The sequence below is a fragment of the Carya illinoinensis genome, chromosome 10, assembly GCF_018687715.1.
Source record: "Carya illinoinensis cultivar Pawnee chromosome 10, C.illinoinensisPawnee_v1, whole genome shotgun sequence".
Lineage (NCBI taxonomy): Eukaryota > Viridiplantae > Streptophyta > Magnoliopsida > Fagales > Juglandaceae > Carya > Carya illinoinensis.
The window spans coordinates 7964126-7970344 of record NC_056761.1 but is presented as its reverse complement, the minus strand read 5'-3'; positions in this window follow the sequence as shown (position 1 = coordinate 7970344).

Sequence of the window (6219 nt, the reverse complement as noted above, 5' to 3'; positions counted from 1 at the left end):
CACCTTAAACTCTCGCTACAATCCAACGGGACAATTCAGATGTGCGAACCTCACACTTGTGATTGAAAATTATTTATGCTAACTGGTTTGCCTTCTGTAGCTCAATTACGCACCCCAATATCCTCACTGACTACCAAACTTCCATCAATGTGAAGACCGGGGTAGTTGAGCACCATGTCTCTACAAATTTGCCTCAGCTCTTACCTTAGTCTACAAGGTCGGTGAGAAGACCAGGGGAGCCAAGCCCTCGACATGCTCCCTGACCACTTCCTTAATTTTGAAATAACAAAATAAAAAAAAATGTGAGCGAGAGTTGGAAGCAGTGAGACTATCATTTTCTGTTGGGATGTGTAACAGCCTGCTAGAAATTCAACTGTGAAATTTCTATGAACTTTAGGAACCTCGTGAAAACCCCATAAGTTTTCACGAATCCATTAATCGTATAGGTTTTTGTCTAACTACATAGTTAGTGTTATTATTTACTATGGTATCAGAAGTATGTTTTTTATTATTGGAGATAGTGAGAAGTGTCAAAATGTATTATAGTTTGTGCTATTAGACTCGGAGGGTTATTTAAAGTCTTATGGCGCAATAACATTTTTTCATATTTTCGGACAAAACGTCTGTTCAAAACTGTAGATATTATTAGATAAAAAGAAATATCTTGAGGTAATTTTCATGAATATGATTGGGTAAAAATATTTTGAGTTGATTTTTATAGATATTATTAGATAAAAATATCTTAAGTTGATTTTTTTGTAGATACTATTGGATAGAATATTATGAGATAATCTTTTATAGATATTTTGAGTAGGAGAAAACTACACTCAACTCTCAACTCCAGCCTCATCTCTTCCATATCTCATCCATAAGTATCTCCAGCCACCTCTCCCCACGAAATTATTTTCATTTATACTTTCCATTAAAAGAATATCAAACACTCTCTCTCGGAAAGCTTTTAGGAGTTCTTTTGTACGCCCATTTCAAAGCTTTTGTAAGTGTTTTATCATAAAGTCTCCTTCATATAAGTTATTCCTTTTTTAGTCTAGTTTACATGGATATATTATTTGCCCCATTTGAAGATCATTCGGTCAGTAAAATATTATATAAACTATAAAAAGGTCATTCTGGGAGATAAACTGGAGAATATGTTATAATTTGGAGTTTTTGACCAAGCTAATGGATATATATTGGTCCGAAATTTTTATGGAGTATTGTTAACATGTATATGTGACTATTGGTTGAGGATTTTTGCATGATTAAAGGTTTTGATGAAAGATTTTCTTAGATTTAGAAACTTAGAAACTGGAAGAAGAAAAACAGTTTCTGTTTTGAGAAAGTTTAACTCTTTGGTGGTCTAAATCTATTCCAATGACTTTAATAATTTTATTGGAGGATCCTAAGAATCTTATATACATGTTATATTATTATTTTGAAGATATTTGATGTTAGTTTCAAAGATATGAAATTTTATGCAAAGAGATATTCAGATAAGCCAAAGTGTGGATATTCTTGGCTAAATTTATGTTTTGGTTAATTTCTAACCATGTGATCTTGAATTAGAAGCTTATATATGTTTTAGGACATCTTTTTAAACCATGTGATGGTTTGGTTTGAAGATCATATATTTATAAGTCATAGATCAAGAGATTTATCAAAACTAGTTGAGGAAAAAGTTTCTGTTTTTGGACTAAGTGTAAAACCAAAAACTCCAAATGTTATTTTGTGATTTTGGTGACTTTAGTTTGATGATTTAAAGCATGGTTGATGTTAGGATGATATTATGAATATGTTAGAAGTAAGATTTGATTTTTGAAATTCTTGGAGATGCTTTGATTTAAGGTCAAAACTTGTGATTCAAGTGCTTGGATCTTTTTACAAAAAAAATTTGGTGTTAATTATTAGCTTTTTCTAAATGGATGTTTTAAGTATGGTTTTGAACTTAGGATTGGAAGATGTTTGTTGCAAAATTTTGGTTTAAGCATGAGTTTTGAAATTGGAAGGAATTGCAACAAAAATCAAGGGAAATGGCCTATGGATGTTTCGGCCATAGTGTGTTTTCCATAGTTGTATTTTGTTTTAAATTTTTCTGAGTTGATATTTAAGTTTAGGACAAAATTTACATGAAGAATGTAAATTTTGGAAACTTTTGGAATTAGTATGCAAAATCCTTAAGTTATGGGTAAAACGGTCATTTTCCCACATGTAGAGAGTGAAATGAAAATTTTACTCTTTAAGTTAGTATTTTCCATATTTCAAATTATTAGTGATTTAGTTCTAACTTTTAGAATCACTAATTACAGTTCCTCGTGATCGCACTTGAAGTTTTATAAGAAACGCGGAGATCGAGGTAAGTTAGCTTTTAACTTACTAGTAGTCTACTGTGTATGTGTGCTAAGTAAAGGAACTACAGTGTATGTATGTGTGTTATCATATATGTCATGCCATGCCAAGTTATCACGTAATTGTCTATTATATAGAATTTATTCTGTCATCAAATTTTTTATCTGTTACATAATATATTCTGTCATGTATTACTGTACCTTACAAGTACGTCATGCTAAGTATGTCATCTATTACATGTATGTCAAGTCATATAATATTCACTATTGCAAGTATGTCATGTTAAATATGTTGTCTATTATATGTTATGCCATGTTACGAAATGTTTCTATCTCAAGTTGGTCATGTATTTCAAGTTATGTTCAAATCACGTTATGTTACGTCAGGGCTCCAGTCATTTCGTATTCCAGTCACGTTTTATCTTGATTACTTATGTATGGGGTCACAGTAATTGTGGCGCATACACTACGTGAGACACAGCAATTGTAACACGTAGAATACATGGGGTCACAGTAATTGTGGCGCATACACTACGTGAGACACAGCAATTGTAACACGTAGAATACATGGGGTCACAACAACTGTGGAGTATGTATTTAAGCAGTTAAAGAATAAGTTTCCGTAGAATACATGGGGCCACAACAACTGTGGAGTATGTATTTACATGTAGAATAGATGGGGCCACAACAACTGTAGAGTATGTATTTTTCATGTTAAGTCAAGTTTGTGTAGAATACACGGGGCCACAACAACTGTGGAGTATGTATTTACACGTAGAATACATAGGGTCACAACAACTGTGGAGTATGTATTTTTCATGTTAATTCAAGTTTCAAACCAAGTTCATGCTAAGTCAAGTTTCAGATCAAGTTCATGTCAAGTCAAGTTCAGTTCATGTTTCAATTTAAGTTATGTCAATTGTGCTATGTTATACGCCAAGTTATGCTTTAATTACTTATAAATTTGATTATGCATTTATGCTTTTACTGTCATCCATGCATTATTAGCTTGTGTGGAAGTTTTTTGTTAACTTACTGAGATTTGTAATCAAATCTCACTTTGGTAGTCTCAACTACCATTCCCCCCGAATGGTAGATCTTGTTACAGGACCTGAAGGAGAATCAGGAGATGATCAACTAGACACAGTTGACTAAGCGACAGTGCGACATCAATGTTAATATAGTAATTAACGTAAATTACTACTTATACGATTGAGTTACATCTCTAGTACTTTTTGGATCATAACCATTTTGGACTAGTGTTGTGATCTTAGTTGTTCAATGGGTTTTTATATATGAAGTATGTTTTAAGCATTTGAGATATTTTCAATTTGGTGCATAGTATTGCTAAAGAAAAAAATTTATCCGCTGCAAATATTGCATATTGTTAGATGCATGTTAGGAACATTGCATCTTATATGTCATGAACGGGGGTAGGTAACCTTGTGTTGCATGTCTCGACGCTTCAAATGTCCGTCCAATCCCAAACGGAATTTGAGGACGTCACAGGATGTGCTATGCCCATTGCTAGGGGCTCCTACTAGCTATTTCTATTTTTTTTAACAACATTTTTTTAATAAGTTTTAAATAAAAAATTATAATATTATTAAATAATATTTTTTACTAAATAATATTTTTTTAATTAATTAAAAAAATAGATTGGAAAGCTCTAGCGGAATCCTCTAGCATTTTCCTTTTCCGTTTGAAAATTGACCAGACCTTGAGTGTAAGTATTTATTAGTAATATATCGTTCAAATCATAAAGCGAATTAGACTTTATAAATTACGACAAGCTCTAGAGGCCTTGGGAGTGCCCGCTCACAATGAGCAAGGTGAGCAAGAAGCACATTGCAGGGTTGAAAAGGATGCTGAACGCGAAGAGAAAGAAAGGATGCATGATGAGTTGAAAGAGTTAGCGAGAAAATATGAAGAGATGGCAAAGAAGATGAGTGGTTCTTCCTCGGTGGAAAGTCTACTCCACCAAACAGACTTGCCGTACAGTGCTCGTATTATGGCTGTACCGCTCCCGCCAAAGTTTAAAGTTCCCCAGATCGGTATGTACGATGGGTCTAAGGACCTGGTAGATCATTTGGAAAACTTTAAAGCTCACATCATGCTTCACAGTTTCCAAGGGGAGATTGCATGCCGAGCTTTCTCTCTGACCCTGAAAGGGATCGCTCGAGGATGGTTTGGGACGCTTAGACCAAGGTCGATAGATAGTTTTGAGGAACTGGCAAAGCAGTTATTGACTCAGTTCATGCCTAGTCGAAGATGTCGGTGGCCAACTGCCCACCTGTTAACGGTTAACCAAAGGGAAGATGAGAATTTAAAAGCCCACTTGACCTGTTTCAATAAGGAGCACTTAACGACGAATGACCAAGATGAGAAGATCACTCTGGCCGCCCTCTTAGGAAGGGTATGGCCATGCAGTCCTTTCATGGTAGAGTTGGCCCGGCGGACTCCTTCCACCCTCAGGGAGTTCATGGACAGAACAGATGATTTTGTTAATGCAGAAGATACTCTGCAGGCTTGGGTGGACCCTTGTAAAGAAGATACTCAGGTCGAGCTGAGAAACAAGTGGGTTGACAAGAAAGGTAATCCTAGTAGGCGAGAAAGAGCGAGGGAAGGGCGATCAAATCGCAACCTCAAATTGGTGCACAATAATCTGGGCATACAGGGAGGAGAGAGAGAAAAGGAAAGCCGGCGCCCTGTCAAAACAGACGGTCGGTACTGCAAGTACCATTAGACGAGCTCAGATTGGACTGAGGACTGCACGACCACCCCAAAGAAACTATCAGAACAGGACACCCATAGGGGAAATAAAGACCATAGCCAGAGGTTTTGCTAGGGGTGGTATTTCCATGTCCAGCCAAAAGGCATATGCACGGAAGGCAAGATATGAAGAGATGTTTGTGGTGGATAGAGTACACAAACAACCAAAGCTTAGCAATGAGAGAATGGTGATATCCTTCGACGAGGCAGACAGGGAAGGAATCATATATCCACATGACGATGCTCTGGTGATAACCCTCGTGATAGCCAATTACACAATTAGGCGGGTACTAGTAGATAATGGGAGCTCGGCTAATATACTGTTCTGGGAGGCATTTTTCAAAATGGGGATTGATGTTGGAAAACTAAGGCTCTCCCCTACGCCATTAAAGGGTTTTTCAGGGGATGCCATCCAGCCAGTAGGGGCGATCAAGTCCCAGTAATTGTAGGCATGGGGGAGCGGACAACAACCACGATGACCGACTTCTTATTAGTGAAAGCTCCTTCCTCCTACAATGCCATACTGGGCAGACCGACCCTCAATCATTTGAGGGCAGTAACGTCCACCTACCACCTCAAGATGAACTTCCTAACAGATGGCGGCGTGGGAGAGGCGAGAGGCGAGCAAGCCCTGGCTCGAGAATGTTATGTGTAGGAATTAAAGAAAGTCAAGAAGGACGTCTGCACAGTTGTAGGATAGGATGGGGCCTTGCCACCTCTATTGCCACCTGTGGCAGTAACTTGCGAGAGAGATATAGAAGTCAAGGATGATTGGGTTCAACAACATACAAAAGTCAACGAACCTCTAGAACTCATGACATTGTACTCTGACCGCCCCGGGACAACTACCCGAATCGGGACACAAGTCCCACCAACAGATAGAGAAGCCCTGATAAAGTTATTGATAGAACACAGGGATGTCTTCGCATGGAGCTATGAAGAAATGCCCGGTATAGACAACAACATCATTGAGCATTGCTTAGGCATGGACTCGTCGCACAAGGCAATGAGACAGAAGAGGATATCGTTTAGCGCAGAGAAGTACACTGCCATTAGTGAAGAAGTTGAAGGGTTGCTCGCGGCCGGTTTCATCAGAGAGGCCCAC